Here is an 18,062-nt window from a genome sequence, read left to right as displayed (position 1 = left end):
GCAGGGTTTCTGATTACACTTGTGTATCCTTTGGAACGAAGGTACTGACAATCCACCTCTAAGTGCCAGAGGTGCACACGTGACGGCTCCCAGGGCTCCCAGGCCAGGCCTGACACCACACCTCACCAGGGGAAGAGCTACAGGGGGCCAGAGGGGCTCGGTCTGAAAGAGAAACAGGCACCACCCAGGGCCCTGTGCCACACCAAGCCTTGGGCCAAGCACAATAACCTGTCATCCGACATGACGTTGAAATGTAGAAGGAACGCAACATCCTTGCACCCAAAGACGTCCCTGGGTTTGGGAGTCGGGTACAAAAGGGTTAAAATCTAACCCAACTCTACCATTGAATGTCCCAGGCAAGTCACTTAACCTCTCTGAACCCTCCATTCTGCCACGAGGTGTCAGGTCCTAGGAATGATAGGGCATCTTACTCCTTTGCTTCTAGGAAGGTTCAATGTCTCCATCCTCTTCCTCTGGGAGTGATTTAAAAGTTAACACACACTGGGCTTCCCTGGTGGCGCAGTGGTTGGGAGTCCGCCTGCCGATGCAGGGGACACGGGTTCGTGCCCCGGTCCGGGAAGATCCCAAATGCCGCGGAGTGGCTGGGCCCGTGAGCCATGGCCGCTGAGCCTGCACGTCTGGAGCCTGTGCTCCACAACGGGAGAGGCCACAACGGTGAGAGGTCCGCGTACCACAAAAAAAAAAAAAAAAAAGTTAACACACACTGGTGTCCAACAGCTGCGTCTCCTATGTTGGGGTGTCCTCCTCAATAAGTGAGCACAGGTGGGAGGGGAGCCCACCCCATCAGAGATGCTGAGAAGGAAGACCATCACCCCCTCGCATCCCTGGCACCTAGTGCATGCACCGAGCCCTAGACAATCAGATGCTCCCACCCAGGACCCTGAATCTGGAGCGAGTGACACAAGGCGACAGGGAAGAGGAGAATGGAGCTGAGTGGCACAGCAGTAACCCTACATCCAAGGCCTCACTGGGGTGTTCACAGCACATGGTGTCACTGCTCTATGTTGTGGTTTTGGCTGTGGTTCTGGCAACGTAGCTTCCTTTGGTAACTGCTGGATATCCTTTCAGTGTATCTTTTTTCTGCTTCAGTTCTTATTTGCCACCAAGAACACATGGATAGAAGTGGGAAAATTTTGACAACCTTTGGCTTTGAGAAGTGCAAGAGAATGACAAAAATAAAACATCGAAAGAAGTCAAACCAGAGAAGTGACGGCTTAGAAAATAAGACTGAGCAAAGACTCACACTGCAAAAGTGGTATTCAATGAGTTTGCCCTCCTCTCTTTTTGTATCTTAACCTTTACGATAGCTCCTTCATTTTTGAAAACAGATGCTGTCTCTATTTGCTTGTGGAGGATGCTACAAGCAAAAAACACATTTTCTTTCTTTTATTCTGTTGACAGCTTCATCTGTTTTCAAATTTCTCACCGATTCTTAGAAACTGGAAGGCGATGGCTTATTGAACTCCTTAGCATTAAGTTCAGTTTAACAAATCTTTACTAAAGGCCTACTACGCTACGTGCAAAGCACTATGCTACATGTTAAAGCTAAACTCGTAATAAAAGGAGAGGTTTCAAATCAAATTCAACTGGAAATTTTGTAATTAATGCTTGAAACTTTTATTTTAAATGTAAAACACCAAGGTAATTATCTTGTGAGCGCTCAGGGTTATATACAATATATCCTAGTGCTACAAAACCAAAAGGGTTCACAGTGGTGACCTACGAGCCCAGTGCGAACCACAGGCAGGTTGTTTGAGCCACATGGCGTTGGTGTTGTTCAAGTTTTCTATCAGTTACTTAAAACTCTGGATTTCTATTTCTATGAAAACTGGGAGATCTGGCCCCTCATCCCCCACGACCTAGGCTGCCACCTGGCAACATGGACCGAGTTCCAGAAGCCTGTGCGCCTTCCATAAGGGGCACACAGCTCTCCCGTGTGTCACAGGGCCCAGCCTCTGCTACTTTATTTAATACCAAACCCACTTTGCAAATTTATTTTACCTGCCTGGTCCCAAGAGGCATTGTGGATTCTTGTTTTAGACACATCATAATGTGGGCTTTATGAAAAATAGATACACACACTTAATTCAGATGCTTCAAAACTTCCTTTTTCCACAAGGGAAAAAAGAAGGAAGAAAACATTCTTTCCTACTTCAAACATTCCCTGGATTTCAGACTTTCCAGAAATATTAATTCATAAAGTTACTGAATCTCTTAATTGCATCACGTTTTATATTTAAATGTCTGTTTTCAGGAAATGACAAAATGTTCTGCATCCCCATTTTATTCACATGCCACCCTTCAGGTGTGGGGAAAGGTCTCGGAACATTGGTCTAATTCAGTAGGAAAAACAAGCAGGTGGGATAGAACCTTATGATTCTTTACACATTCTTGCCTCAACAATCGTATTTCTATAATATATCAAACATCCTATTTTTATGAGCAAAAAGCAACTGGTGCTACAAGAGCCATATTTTTTTTATACATTTATTTATTTATTTTTGGCTGCGTTGGGTCTTCGTTGCTGCGCGCGGGCTTTCTTTAGTTGTGGCGAGCAGGGGCTACTCTTCGTTGCGGTGCGTGGGCTTCTCATTGCGGTGGCTTCTCTTTGTTGTGGAGCACGGGCTCTAGGCGCTCGGGCTTCAGTAGTTGTGGCGCACGGGCTCAGTAGCTGTGGCTCGCAGACTCTAGAGCGCAGGCTCAGTAGTTGTAGTGCACGGACTTAGCTGCTCCGCGGCATGAGGGATCTTCCCAGACCAGGGCTCGAACCCGTGTCCCCTGCATTGGCAGGCGGATTCTTAGCCACTGCGCCACCAGGGAGGTCCCAAGAGCAATATTTTTAAACAGCAGAATATACATATTTCTATTTCTTCCAAATTTCCTTTTTCTCCCATTAAGAGGAGGCAGATAAATTTCTCACACCTTTAGTTCTTACATAGCACTGCAAAGAGCTTCAGTAGCCACTCAATAACGCCTGGTGAGTGCTTGAATGCTTGAATGAAGAAAGGAATGAACAAATGAACGAAGGAACAAATATAGGAGAGAACAAAATAACATTATTTCTGAGCCAGAGGGAGCCATGAGGATCCCTTGCTATCTCCTCTCCAGGGCCTGCAGCTGCCTGAATGCTCTTCCTTGACTCAGACCAAACCCACCCCCCATCAGATCTCCCATCACTGCCATCCATATGCTAGGATTCATAACCCCTAGCCTCATTTTCCTAAACCTTTACTAGGTGTAAAAGTTGGTTTAAAAAGACCAACACACAAACTTATATTTATGTTCCTATGATTACTTTTCCCCTACATAAATAGGGGGAAATAATCTACAATGTACTGAGGTGGTATTTCTTTGTCCCAAAGAAGTGAGGGCTATAAGCCCTGCCTGAGGTGCCTATAGTAAATGGTGTGTGAATTGGAAGGCTTTTTTTTTTTTTTTTTTTTTGGTAAGGGATGAACAGTAAGGATACCAGGGAATGGGGCAGCATGGCATAGCAGAAAGAACCCAGATTTTGGAGGCGGTACTTTTTTTTCCAAGCTAGGAGGCAATAAAATAAAACATGGTAGTTAAAAGTGTGCACTTTGCAGTGGGATGGCCCTGGAATCAAGGCTGACTCAGTCGCTATTATGCAACCTGAGCTGAACCTCCCAGAGGCTTCCTATCCCCTCCGAAGTAGCTGGGGTGATCCCCACTGGGGGCGGCTGGTGTGACAAGGCCCCAAGACGGCACCCAGCACCTAGTGTGCCACAGTGGCAGCAACAGTGGCTAATCTTCTCCATGACACGTATTCAAGGTCTTTTGCTGACCTTCTAGGAATGTCTGGTCACATTTCCCAAAACAGTTTCGTACTGGCAGAGCACTGCAAACTGTGAACCTTCCAAGGGAAAGATGCCACAAAAACTAGTGAAAAACTTTCCTAGGCTTCCTGGCTTCTCATTCCCAGAAGGAAGTTCAGGAAAAATGGAAGGTATTGTTCTCCTAATCTTTACTATTAGAACCAGCCCTCCTCACCTGCCGAAAAAGTCACACAAGAAACATTTTAGATTCTTGGTCCCTCAGTAGCAAAGGTAATAAAGGACTGGAGCTCAATTACATAAAATCACTGAACATAACAGAAACCACCTTCTAGTAAATCAGCTATTAAGTCTCAGGTTAATTCTGCCAATGTTATTTCTTGTGGACCTCAACTTTTCTGAACATATTTTTTAATAATCCTGAAAAACATCAACATAATCTAGACCCTTATAAGTATAGCTAGTACCCCTATATTACACATGAAATACTTTTCCAAAGTGAGAATAAATGAGTAAAATGAGAGATACATTCAAGGTCTATGTGCTACTGCCCCGTAACTATAGTTCCCTGTTAGGGTCCTAGTCACATCATACAGTGGGCCCTTCAATTCTGTATTTCAAAAAAGGGAAGAAGAAACTGCTTCTGCCCACCACCCTTCTGCAGGAGCTAATGGATAAATTGGTCTGACTTCAACAAGAATTTTATCTCGTCCAACTGCAAATACCAGCTACCTCTTGCTGCCCAAGGGTCAAATCACTGACAAAAAGTAGAAAAACTAATGGCTGCCTAATAAACTGTTTTATAAACAAATTCTCCCTTAGTGGAGGGAAAAGTAAACCTTAAAAAGCTGATGAAGAGACAACGTCTTTATAAAGCCACTTTGCCCGTGCCGGGGCAGCCTATGTTCCCTGCCCAGAGAGCTGTCATGCCCATCTTAATAGTTAATACTTTAAGAGAACATGCTGAACATTAAGAAAAGGCAAAAGCTTAAGAGTCGGAAGAATAAGAACTAAGAAAAGCAAATTCGAATCTGGGTGCAATTTCAGCAAAGCCTAGCATCTTTCCCATTTCCCCACAGTGAGCACTGTTGCATCTGGGAGGAAGGGAGCCAAGGGGGTACCATACGGTACCCAGCACACCACAATGTCTGAGCATAATTACAGCATAATAATACATAATGGTGTGATAATAAAATCCTCTGAATATTTAGCACTTACTATGTGCCAGGTGCTACTGTATGTGTATAGAGTGTACATGTCTCTGTGCACATATATATATGTAAGATAGATATAAAAATTTATATATTAACATAGAAAGCTCATATTTTATATATTTAATAATAAATATATTAATGTATTATAATTAGTACTAAAAAAAATATATATATATATAAAATCTCATTTAATCCTTAAAATAACCCTGAAGCAAACAACATTCCCATTTTACAGATGAGAAAACTGGGGTTTCGAAAGGTGAAGTAACTCGCCCATGGTCTCAGCCAAGATGCTAGGATATACAACCAGATCTGTTTTGTCTAATTCTAAACATGGGCTTTTACACACCATATCACCAAAGAAGGTTCCAAAAATTCCCAAGTGGGAGACAGTAGCCCCACCAACCCCACCACCTAACACGGATCTGCCCCAGCTTCTGATCAGAGATGCCCCACAAGAAGCTGGGTGATGGACGAGCTAAAGCAGCTCACCCTGCAGGCGAGACCCAACTTCTTTCAACAGAAGCATGGCCAGCTTGTCCCCGTTATGGACCCAACAGTAAATCTCTCAAACAAGGTTATAACCGTGGCCTCCACAAAAGGCATCAGATACTGGGGTCTCACGTGAAAAGCGAGCGACCTCAGAAAACCCTCACCAAGTACCTGATCTTAGACCCTCTTTAGACACCCTTGTCTCACTGTCCTCCCAGCAGCCACCACTGCTGCAGCTGGAGGAACACACCCCCCTTTCAGCGAAACAGCCAAATGCCATAAATGCTACCCTTTCTTCTCATCTCCCTCCAAGAGCATGAGGAGTCCCACAATGGATAGGATATTTCATTCACACTCTGTCTGAAGAGCAATTTTTCCCATAGAGAAACTGGGTAGTTAAAATTCTCAACCAGATGAGGGGCCTATTCATGGCAATCTCAAAGCACAAATGACAAAGCTATAGTCTGCCTCACACATTTTTTGAATCACAAAACTATCTGTCTCATAAATTTAACCCTTCATTTCTCGATAGCACTGTTGATGGTACACATTACACTGTAACGTATGTATGTGATAAACCTCTGCCAATAGAAGTTTGTTAAAGAATACAAATCATAATTATCACATACTAAGTGCCAAAATCATGTTGGCAACAGAACGAAATTTTAAATAATAAAATGCCACAGGGCATATAATGTAAATCACTTGGAAACTATACATATTTGCTTCTTCCTCGATTCTTTATTCAGGAATCTATAAATACTGCACAGAGCTGGGGCTTTAAGCCCTGGGAGTGAAGTAGCTCTAGCAAGATCAGAAGCTGGCAGTTTCTGCAAACAACAGCTGTAGCTCTCCTTTTAATTAAAAAAAAAAAAAAAAAAAAAAGAGGTTTAGTTTCCATTGCTGACCCTCAGAATGCAGAAAATAGAAAACTCAGGCTGCTTCAATTAAGCTGAGAGTAACCAAGGAAATATTCTGCTCATGCTTGGGCTAGAGCTTTAAAAGTGGAAGCGTGGCAGAGGCAGCAATGCTGATAATCAACGAGGGTGACAAAACTCAGAAAACTCAGGCTGAACATTGGTCAGCTAACTTGTCATCATTTGCAAGTTTCCCTCTTAGCACTAAAAACTCTGGTCTCTGCCTGTGAAGTAACAGACACAGCGCCAGGAGGTCATTTTGCTACTGTATATATATTAAGGGAGAAGGACACAGAAATATAGAGAGAGGAGTTTCTAATTTAACAAAAAGGGTCCCTTCCTAACTGACAAGAATTCATAATTTATTTATATTTAGCTTTTTAAAAAAACTCAAAAACTAACAAGGAAGATCTACAGTACCGTGCTCCTATTATTTTAATTCAACCTCAAGACAGTAACTAAAATTACCCCTAGATTGTTGGTGGCTTTAACAATAAGAGTGAGTAACTGACTTTCTAAACTTAGGTAAACTGTGAATCTGATTTCCCCAAAGGTTGATAGAGTAATAAAAGGCCAATATTTTAAGTAGAAAGCAATTTCTCAGTTTTGCACACAGCTCTGCACACAAAAAAAGGATCTTGGGCAAGCTTCCACAGCAATCAGCACGGAAGCAGAGAGGTTTTCCTTTCCTTTCCCAGTGGTGAAGTTATAGCTATTGAAGAGCTGCTGCTGTGCAGAGCTGCAAGTCTTCTGAAAAGAACTTCTGTTATCTAATCGCCACCAGGCCAGGAACTACCATCTCAGTTATCACCCAATGACCAAGGCATTCCTCTGAGGGGCTGTGCCCCAGTAAGCGGGAAGGAAGCATGGGTATCTATCTGCCACAGGGCACGCCCAATGTTCAGAGAGGACAGAAAGAAACTGAATTTATCACCACAAGGGGCACATCAGGAGATAACCCAATAACCCAAGGTCAGTTGGCCTATATTAAAAGAACCGCACTGCCCTCCCCAAACCTGCTTAATTTTTGCAGAGACCTGCTATCAGAATTAAGGTTAGTTTTTTACCTACTCTCTGACGATCCGAGCTTGAATGCTTTGTTGAAGCATTTACTAGGGATCAAAGTCACAAACACAGCCTCACTCCCCATGCCATATTTATGTCCAATCCCTCTGGCCTGCGGCAGTGCCCTTTGTGGGTGGTCAAGGACAAACGGCATTAAAGCCTATTATTGGGCTTTTCATGTAAGAAGGCTTAATGTGTCAGCTGCATTTTAATCTAAGAATTAGATGCTTACCCTCAGAAAATTGCTTTTAGAAACATCAATAAGGATTTTTTTTTAAGGATTCTTATTTTTTATCTCAAAGCCCAATTATTTATAAATTTATTGGTATTTTACATCTGAAATGAAAGCCTTTAACCAAGAAAAAGAGGCAGCTGCTGCAGAGTTAACAAGAAAGCCAAGATCTCTAATGAGGCAATCTAAATATATATCACGCCTTAAAAATAAAAGAACACCAGCTAAGGCTCACCACTGCAGGTATGTGTCTCACCAAATACCAACGCTACAAATCCTGCCCTGGATTTTTAAGACTTCTATATTGACTTCCAGTTAAAGACAGTGGACAGACACACATATTTAGTTCCTCTCTCTCCTAAACCCCCAATACAACAGTTACTGCTTTTTTTTTTTTTTGCGGTACGCGGGCCTCTCACTGTTGTGGCCTCTCCCGTTGTGGAGCACAGGCTCCGGACGCGCAGGCTCAGCGGCCATGGCTCACGGGCCCAGCCGCTCCGCGGCATGTGGGATCTTCCCGGACCGGGGCACGAACCCGTGTCCCCGGCATCGGCAGGCGGACTCTCAACCACTGCGCCACCAGGGAAGCCCCAGTTACTGCTTTTTAAAGGCATAAATCCACAAGGAGAGAGATTTAAATTTTAAACTTTTTAAAGCTGGAAATCAATTTGAAAATGGCAATTGACGTAGCAGACCCAAAGAAGCCATATCTTCCAATTTATGAATCCCCATTCTTAACCATGAACTGACACTCAAGGATCATCAGCCACATAAAGAAAGTATCTAATATGAAAGATGGAAACAAACAGGAAAAAAAGCAAGTTAATAAAAATCATGAGAAAAAGAAAGCTTCAAAAAGAAAAAAAAAAGAAAAGAAAAAAAAGTATAATTATCTCCTCAGAGAGCTAAGAGAATACTCTTATAAAAAAACAAGACTCTATAAAATAGAAGCATCCAGAGAAGAACAAACCAAAAACAAGAACTATCAGAAAATAAAAACATGGTAACAAACATAAAAAATTGAATAGAAAGATTAGAAAGTAAAGTTGAGGAAATATTCTAAGAAAACAGCTTAAAAATAGAGGTGGAAAACAGGAGTAAAGATCACAGTCAACAGTATAAGTCAGTCAACACCTAACAGGAATTTCAGAAGGAAAGAACAGAGAAAAGAGGGGGAAAAGTCAGTAATGACAGACGTCAAGAAAATTCCTAAAAATGAAAGAGGTGAGTTTCCAGCCTGAAAATGCCCATTCAGATCTCAGCACAATACATGAAAATAGACCCTCCCCACCAAGGAACATTATCGTGAAGAACTAGGAGTCCGAGAGAAAGAGTAAGAAAGATCGTTCACCTGAGGAGAACGGGGAATCAGAAGGTCTTAGATTTATCACCACTAACACCGGAAGCCTGGAGGCAACGAGCAAATCCTTCACTATTCTGAGGTTCAGAGACTGCCAGTCTAGAACTCTACACCAACCAGACTGTATGGTAAATATAAATATACAGCAGAAACTAACACGCCAAAATAAGGGAATAAACCAAGAAAGAAGGGAATATGGAATGTGGAAAACAGGGAAGCCCATAGAGAAGCAAGATAAGAGAAATCCCCAGAATGGTGTTGAAGGAAGAGTCCATCTCAAGGCATGGTACACAGCAGGCCTGGAGAGGATATGGTCTAGACAGGTGCAGTGCCTAAGACTCCAGGTGAGATAATGTCAAGAAGATAAAATTGATAAAATACCTAAGATATTGGGAGGAGATTCACATGGAAGGCTGTTTGTGGCTAACTTAGTGATAAGGGCACAAAATTTTTAAAAACAAGACAATTATTAACTCCAAGAAAAATCTATGTGCAGGAAAGTTAAAGTAATCAAACTATACTATATAGCATACCTGTGAATCCTGTTTACACAGTATAAGGTAAATACCAAATAAGAAACTGGAGGGCAGGGAGGGCGCAACACCATAAAGGGGATGAGAGGCCTTGTGGAACTACATAACCCTTTAAAAATCAAGCTTGTATAACTTCAATAAAAACAAAAACTAAACTTTAAAAAGATATTTCTATACTTAATATTTCTTTAGTATACCACCTGATAGCTTACAAAATACTTTCACATGTGTCTAATCATTTAACTTCTAGCAGACTCTGCAAGTTCGGTTATTTCCTTTATAGAGATGAGAGAACTAGCTCAGGGAAGTTCAGCAACTTGACGAGTGACACAGGACAACAAGGGGGCAGAGGCAGAACTGGGAAGACAGTGGCACGCTCAAGGTGCGTTTGAGATTCACAGTATGGTTGATACGAATGGTGTGGGTAGGAGTCTAACGGGAGATAAGCCAAATCGAATTTTGGAGTGCGGGGTTCTCAAACTTGTGTGTCCACAACACTCACCTGGAGTTCCACTTATACGAGGTATCCAAAGTAGCCAAATTCACAGAGACAAAAGTAAACTGGTGGTTACCAGGGGCTGGGGAGGGGAAGAGAGGAAAGGAGAATCGTTTAATAGGTATAGAGTTTCAGGTTTGCAAGATGAGGAGGTTATGGAGATCTACTTCCCCACAATGTGAATATACTTAACACTACTGAACTGTACACGCAACAGTGGTTACGAGGATGAAGTTTATGTATTTTACAATTTAAGGAAAAAAGAATCACAGAGAGCTTGTTAAAACACTGACGGCTAGACCTCCACCCTACAGTTTCAACTCAGTAGGCTTGGGTGGGACCTAAGAAGTTCTACTTCTAACAAGTGCCCAGGTGATGCTGATGCCACTGTTCTGGGGACCAAATTTTAAGAACCACTGCTCTGGCTCAAAGGTTCTCAATCCTGAACGCACAGCACCTTCACCTGAGATCCTAGACCAAGTAAATAAAAACATGAGCGGGGGAGGGGGTACCTGGACACGGAGTGCTTTTATAGCCCTAAGGGTGATTCCAACATGCAGGCAGTTTGAGAGCCCCTGGCCTGGACAGTGACCCAGGCCAATGGGCAGTACAGCGTGTGTTGAGCGCTACAAGCAGACCTGGGGCCACTCAGCCACATTCTGGCTCTGCCTCCGTTTCATCATCTACAAAATAGTGGTCACGCAGTTGTTGAGACTATTCAACAGGATAATCAATAAAAGAACTCAGGGCAGTACCCATCACACAATGAATAATAATGTTATTACTTTTGTTGTTGACTTACAGGAAACAAGGTTGCCCTTGTTTTTTCAGCTATAAAACAGGGTCAGGTTAAAGACAAGGAAGAATCTATTAATATTCAATCCCAGACTACTAAACAAGACAAAAAGCTCCCAAGGACCTAAGAACAAAGTAAGTGGGATTAAATCTAAGAACCTTTTATGATTCCCACAAGCATTTAGCAAACCAAGGGTCGTTTCTACAGAATTAGTAGCTGATCCCTTTACTCTCTGAATAGGTGTTATCTGGAGTATAAACACCATTGTAAAAGCAGGTGTTGGAATCAATACTCAAACACCACCACCTTCATCTGAAGAAAGAACATAATGCGGTGTGTTCACACAGAAGGTAATGTCAGACTCAGAGCCGAAATTCCTGAAGACATCTACACGGTAAACAATTTCTTGTCAAAAGAAACTGAAAATGAAGACAAAGGCATAGTTCAAATAGGTTTGTTCATTCAAGAACTATCTGAGCACCTCCCACATACCAGGCACAGGGGCAGCAAGGGAGGACAGGCCGCTCACTGCAGGGCAGAGTTTTCCATGCAGGGAAGCGGATGGGTTCGCCCACGAAGCAAGCTTTGGGAATGCCGAAGCGCACCCTTCTTCCTCAGAAGCACTGTAGGGAGAGCCAAAATTGTGGTTTCCGCTAAGTTTTTCTTCTCATGTAGAGCTGCATATTTGGGGTGGGATGTTAAAGATAATCCACAGTAACACAGCGTCTTGAGTCCACAGTCAGTACAAAGAAATCATTGTCTACTCCTCGGAAAGCAATATGACCCTCCTTAGATGTCTGGGTCACACCAAAGTCTGAGTCCCCGGGGCAAGCCTCCTTCATTAAGTCATTCGAATAATTTCCCCACAAAACTGTCTCACCGTTGTGGGAATATATTCTTAATGAGGAAAACGGTGTCTTTTTCTAGACAGAACTGGCTAAAGGCCTTTGGAAGCAGCATTCTGGGGCCGTGTGAGCCTCTCTGTCAGAAATTACGTCCTCACACCGTACTGATGGGTTCAAATCGCCTCCCAACCACAAAAATCTCGGTTTCCTCTAAAGCTCAGAATTACTGGCTCTGATTAAACAATCAGCAAACACCTCCGGAGTGAGTGCTAACCCTGGATACGGCTGACTGTCCCAAGCCTGTGCCCACCAGGGTGGAAAAATTCTGTGCCAACGTCCTCCCACTGATGTCCTCTAAATATCCCTGGGGGCACTCTGTACCTGGGAAGCTAAAGATCGGCCTGCAAATAGAATATGTAAGTAACGCTGCCCTGCTTGTACACGTAGGTACATCCAAACAACAGGCCTACTTTGTAAGAGTTTTTCCCTCTCTGCTTCTTTGATTGATTATTAATCCAAACGCTCCACAGTCATTACATAAAGGCAACTGTGGGGCCAGGGAAGAAGTCAGGAGACCTGACTGATGTTGCTGCCCCCTTACAGGCCATGCGACTCTGGACTTCCACAAGCTCACCTGTCACTCTGCGCAGGGCTGTCTCAAAGATAACAAAAATAACAAGGGACAGAGGGACCAGCATGTATCAGGTACTGTTCTAAGTGCCCTACAAATACCCATTAATTTAATCCTTCCCAGAACCTTATAAGGTAGGTACCTTTATCCCCATTGCACAGTGAGGAAACTAGGGCACAGAGAGGTTAAGTATTTGTCAAAATCTTATGTGGCTAATCACTGAGCCCACACAGTCTGGCCCCGGGATCCATGTTCTTAATCACCTCTTTATCCTGCCTCCCTGATGCTTCTTTCAAGTCAAACAAGTGAATACACCTGAAAATGCTCTGCAAACCATAAAAAGATACATTTATTATTATTATTATTAGTTTGCCTCTCAGCATCCACTGACCCTCCCTAATTTCTGTGCTTCTGGTGGGAACCATTCCCCGCTGTCATCAATCAGTGCTTGAAGAGGTGCTCACCTCAGACACTATGTGTGAAGCATATGACCTGGGCAATCCAGTCAGGATGGGCCCATGTCCCTGGCCACAGTGACTGGTCCAGCGCTAGGCACCAGACCAAGAACGTCGTCTGTGCAGTGCCTTGGATGGTCACTGCAACGACGTCAACCTGAAGCCGCTGGAGGTCTCACCTGTAGCCCAAGAACATGCAGCCAAGAATGATCCTCATAACATTGTTTGGATTCCCAATCTGGCCCTTCCTGAAGTCAGATCCATCTCTAGACTTTCAACCACCTGAACCAATAAACCTTTTTATTTAAGATAGTTTGAATTGGGTTTTCTGTTACTTGCAACCAAGAGAATCATTCTGATCTCTTTCTAAAACACGTTTCGCTCTATCAAGCTATATTCAGCTGCACTTCAGTCCTTTCCCTCTCCGAAAATAAAACTTGAGAGACTGAGAAAGTGAATGTTAATTAGCTAGCCTTGACAAATTAAACACTCCTGGAGCTGGAGTTCTTGACAGAAGAACTCCATATTATGTAGAATAGAAGATCCAGTTTTTTTAATGCCACAGATCAAGTGTTCTGGCCTATCATCAAATTTGTTTCATAAAACTTTATTTTTAACCAAAGCAGTTAAGCCTGCAGTTTTCAGCTCTGCAAGGAAAACAACTGTGATATTTACTTCCTCTCAGTCTTCTCATTTTTCAGTTACCCCTAAATCCAAACCACTACAAAAAATTACTAAAATGAAGAATAAGATTGAGGTTTTTAAAAACATTTTAAACACAAGAAGCAGAAAGTTGTGTATGGGTGTATATATCATTTCTTCCTCATAAAGAAGAGGAACTAAACCTTAACCTTATTTATTAATTTTGCCAACAGAAGAAATCAGTACTAGTTTTAACCATATTCATTGAACTGTTCATTGCACCAGCTAACATTCCTTCCCTATAGTTCCTTCAGACAAATCCTCATAATTAGATTTCAGAGGAAAGCACACATTGGTCGCCCAGACCACAGCCTCAGAAGGTGCAAGCAGCGTGACACTTGACATCAGATGGCTCCTAAGGCAGTGTATAAGCACTGTCAGGACTTTGTGCGTTTTCACATCTTCAAATTATTACACACAGCTAAATAACTACGGTGACAGGTCAGTCATAGCCCCAGTGTCCACCCGAAAAGCATAGATGAGCATATATAAAAATGCTAATTGAGTGAAAATGATGTTAAAAACCAGTTTCACACTCCTTGGAGAAAATTTAAAAATATTTCTCTATTTTCTATGTTCATTACATTGCACTCTACAGCCTCCTATTAAGAAGAAACAAACTTTAATGACCTCGAGTAAGCAAGCAGATAAGCATACCAACAAAGATACGTTTGTTTAACTACATTCCAAACTTTATTACCTTGTGTGCTGTTCTTTCTGCTGAGGCTTATTTTTTCTTATTATCACGGCCTAAGACTGAAGGTCTGCTTGGCTTGCTTTGGTAAGCTCTTCAAAGATCACAGCCCTATCCAGACAGGCTGCTTTCAAACAATCTTTGTTACAACATGTAAACAATTAGGACCTCTAAACACATAATTATTTATATGATATCATACAACATACTTTTTTATAACTGAATTAACCATTAGATTACACAGAGTAAGTGTTCATCAAATTTATAAAATTAACAAAAATAGCCGATATATTAGTTTAAATTTGAGGATTTTGTAAATCTATTTCCATATTACACTTTTGTTCTGATGCACAGAAAGCACAACCCTACAATGGAACTTCAAGTTCACAGGGGTCTCTGTAAAGCCCACAAGGGCAAGAACCATATCTGACTATCACCATTTCACGCCTGACGTACAATAGGCACTCTGTAAATATCTGTTGGATCAATAAACGAATAAATAAAGGTATTAACACTAAAAGTAATGGGCTCACACTATTTCATGACTACAGAGGTTATTATCACTATGTCCTTGCTTTGATGAAGTAAAGCAGGAGTTGACAAACTTTTATGCAAAGGGCCAGATGGTAAATATTCTAGCCATTGTGGCCCATATGGTCACTGTTGCAAATGCTCCACTCAACCTCTTTCACAACTATTCAACTCTGCTGTCGTAGCACAAAAGCGGTCATAGACAATACATACACAAATGAGCACGACAGTGTTCAAATAAAACTTCATTTATAAAAACAGAATTTGGTCATAAAAACACCCAAATCCCATGGGAACCACTTTCTTATAATGAACACTCTATTCCCTGAAGGGTGGACATTGGTGGATTTGCTAAATTCAGCCAGACATGTTCTGTTTTGTTGGGTCAAAAATTGGGCAGGGCATATATACTCATTCCCCACAGCTCCATCACTCCTCACTGAGCAACCCCGCCCCCTACTAATTTCCGTCATGTTACAAGCCTGGCCCATGCAAGCCTTTGAGTTTACATCCTGAACTTTACAGTACAACTGGTTTCCAGCGATGTGGCCCATACCTGTACCTATGAAACTGTAACCACAACACAGGCTCCTCAAGAGCAAGCCCATGACTTGCAACTCTTCACCCTTCATCTAACACCTAATATCAACACCCAATGAACTTTAAATATTTACTGATTGCCTACTGTTTGATATAGTTACTGTCTCCTTGGAGGGGGTGCAGAAAGACTTACAATGACAGACAAAAGGATGGAAAAAACGTGCCAGCTGAGAACAAAGAGAAAAGGGACATGGTGAGTCACAGGAAAAGCAACAGGAATCATTACAGGACTGAAAAACCAATCTCTTCCAACTGTGTCTCAACCTTCTATCGGCTGCCGGGATTCCTCCTTTGTATCACAGCAGAAGCTGGGCAGAGGCTGGACAACTCGGGACGCTTCAACGGTAACCACAATGAGGATAAAACCTTGGTTAATCCTCATTTCTGCCACAGGGTGCTCTGAGTGGATGAGCCCAGAAAAATCACCTGCATCTAACAGAAGGAATAAACTGCTGGATTCTCACACAATGGTATGCTCTACAGCAATGAAAATGATCAATCTACAACTACATGCAACAATACGGAGGAATCTTTCTAATACATTGTTGAATGAGGAAAGTCAGACACAGAAGAGTACGATCTGCATTATACATACACACACACACACACACACACACACACACAGAAAGACAGGCAAACTAATTTATGCTCCTAGAAGTCAAGAGAGTAATTACCCACCGAGTGGGTAATGTCCGGAATCTAGTGTCTAGAGGAGGCTTGAGGCTGTGGGGAGAATGTTCTGTTTCTTGATCTGGGTTCTGGTTACATTAGTGAGCTCAGTTTGGAAACTGCATTGAGCTATACACTTACAATATGCGTATTTTCTGTATATATATTCTATTTCAATAGAATGTTTAAGAAACAAACACTCCCCCATTTCTAAGTGGTCCAGGACTAGAGAGCCAACTGAAGGCCGCACACAGAGCCCCATATGCCTTCCCTTCCGCCATCCTGCAGAGCCTCTGGCCTCATGTGGAGCCCCAGGCACGCCTCCTCATTTTTTCTAAGCATAACCAGACAGAGGCCAAACAGTGAGAAAGCAAACTAGATCATTTTGAGATACCTGTAATTCCAGTCCCAGCGTCTTCGGAAAGTTAGTGTCTTTCAGAAACTTTACTGCTGTCACTAACTTTTTGTTCTAAATCAGAAATGAAAATACTAAGACGACTCTGCTGCCCTAAATGGCTCTCTTAAACAGACTTCTTTTAAAATAACGCTCTAAATGGGTAAATCTAGTTCATAAACATGAATGAAGAAATGCTGCAACACTCAGGGCCTCCAGAAGAAGATACTGTAAACAAAATGTAACTGAGATTAGAATGTAGAACAGCAACAGCAACCCTGCAAGCACCACAGAGCTGTAATGACCGACTGTGTAAACGGCCCTCATGGGTAATACTTACAACTACAGTCCAAGCTGAACACACATCTTTAAGACTTTATGTAAAGTTTCGACTCAGGTAGTCAAATTTTGGGGCTGAGAATCATTCTGATTCTCTCTAATGTTGATCTTAATACACTAACCTCAACTGGACATTACCACTCATATTCTTTTCCCATTCTCCTTGTAAGTGCAGGCTAAAAGAATCAATTAAGACCTTTGATCACATTAAATCACAGAGACTGGTCTACTTGTGAATGCTGGTCGGGAAGGAGGGAAGAGTAGTCATCAGATCCTCTGACCTAACAATAAACATCAGCTACAGCGGGCCAGATGGGCAGATTACCAGGAACAGAGAAAGCACAGTAATCCTCTCTTATACAGGGCACACGCGTGTAGTGCAAATTCCAATCCTTCATGTCCAGATGTTTTCCATATCAAACAAATTCACTATATAGGTCTGTCCATTAAGTAAGTCACTGTTTAAATATTTTTTAAATCTGACCTTATTTATATCAGCCAGGAAGGGAACATAAATTCAAAATTACATCTTTTAATAGGAAACTGTAACTGTGTTTAATTAAATGATTCTGTCATGGAGTTTATGAATGTTCCAAAATGTCCCTCAGGGGAGAATATTCTTATTTTTAGGAACTGCATCCCCAAGAATTGAGGATAAAATGTCATGATCTCTTCAACTTACTTTCACATGTTTCAGCAGAAAACAGTAGAAACCTACTACACACACACACACAGGTACACACAATGTGGCAGAATGCTAACAACTGTTAAATGTAAACTCACTGTCCATTTTTTAACTCTTCAGTATGTTTGAACATTTTTATAATAAAAAGACGCACAGAAATCTTTACTCACCTTTCAAGTGGATGGCCGTCTTCTTTTTCCTAATCAAAAACGAATGGCTAAATATGCCCAGAGGCACATTTATGGATGTTCATGCTGTCCTCGCCCTGCAAGAATAAGCAAAACACGTTACCACCAAAGGTTTTTATTAAGTTAATGCCATTTCAGTTGAGACAGTGTTAATATATGTCAAGCCTGTAGGTTAAAATTCTGTTGAAACTGTTTTTTAAGCAAGGAGAAAAGTGAAAAGAGAAAAAAATAATCCCATCACGTACTGAATGTAGGGAACAACCACTGGCCTGACCCACTCAAGGAACTTCTGGAACAAAGGAATTCCTCAGTAAGTTTCTTTTAATTCACATAAATTTCAGGGCAGTGATGTAGCCTAAACTTCCACGTGAACAAAAACTGGGGCTTCAAGGACCGGAGCTTGACTCTG

General features: G+C 42.1%; 1 protein-coding gene across 6 annotated transcripts in view; it reads right to left on the bottom strand.

Annotated features, from left to right (window-relative positions):
* Nucleotides 1-18,062, bottom strand: part of SGMS1 (sphingomyelin synthase 1) — a 293,995-nt gene that overhangs the window by 239,537 nt on the left and 36,396 nt on the right. For all 6 annotated transcript variants that reach the window (XM_019937812.3, XM_019937481.3, XM_019937273.3 and 3 more), the window contains one exon: nt 17,636-17,730. The gene's annotated coding sequence lies outside the window, so the exon portion shown is untranslated. The remainder of the gene's footprint in view (nt 1-17,635; nt 17,731-18,062) is intronic.

This window comes from Tursiops truncatus, chromosome 16 (assembly GCF_011762595.2).
Source record: "Tursiops truncatus isolate mTurTru1 chromosome 16, mTurTru1.mat.Y, whole genome shotgun sequence".
Lineage (NCBI taxonomy): Eukaryota > Metazoa > Chordata > Mammalia > Artiodactyla > Delphinidae > Tursiops > Tursiops truncatus.
Note: the sequence above shows the minus strand (reverse complement) of the source record. Positions and strands in the feature narration are given on the sequence as shown.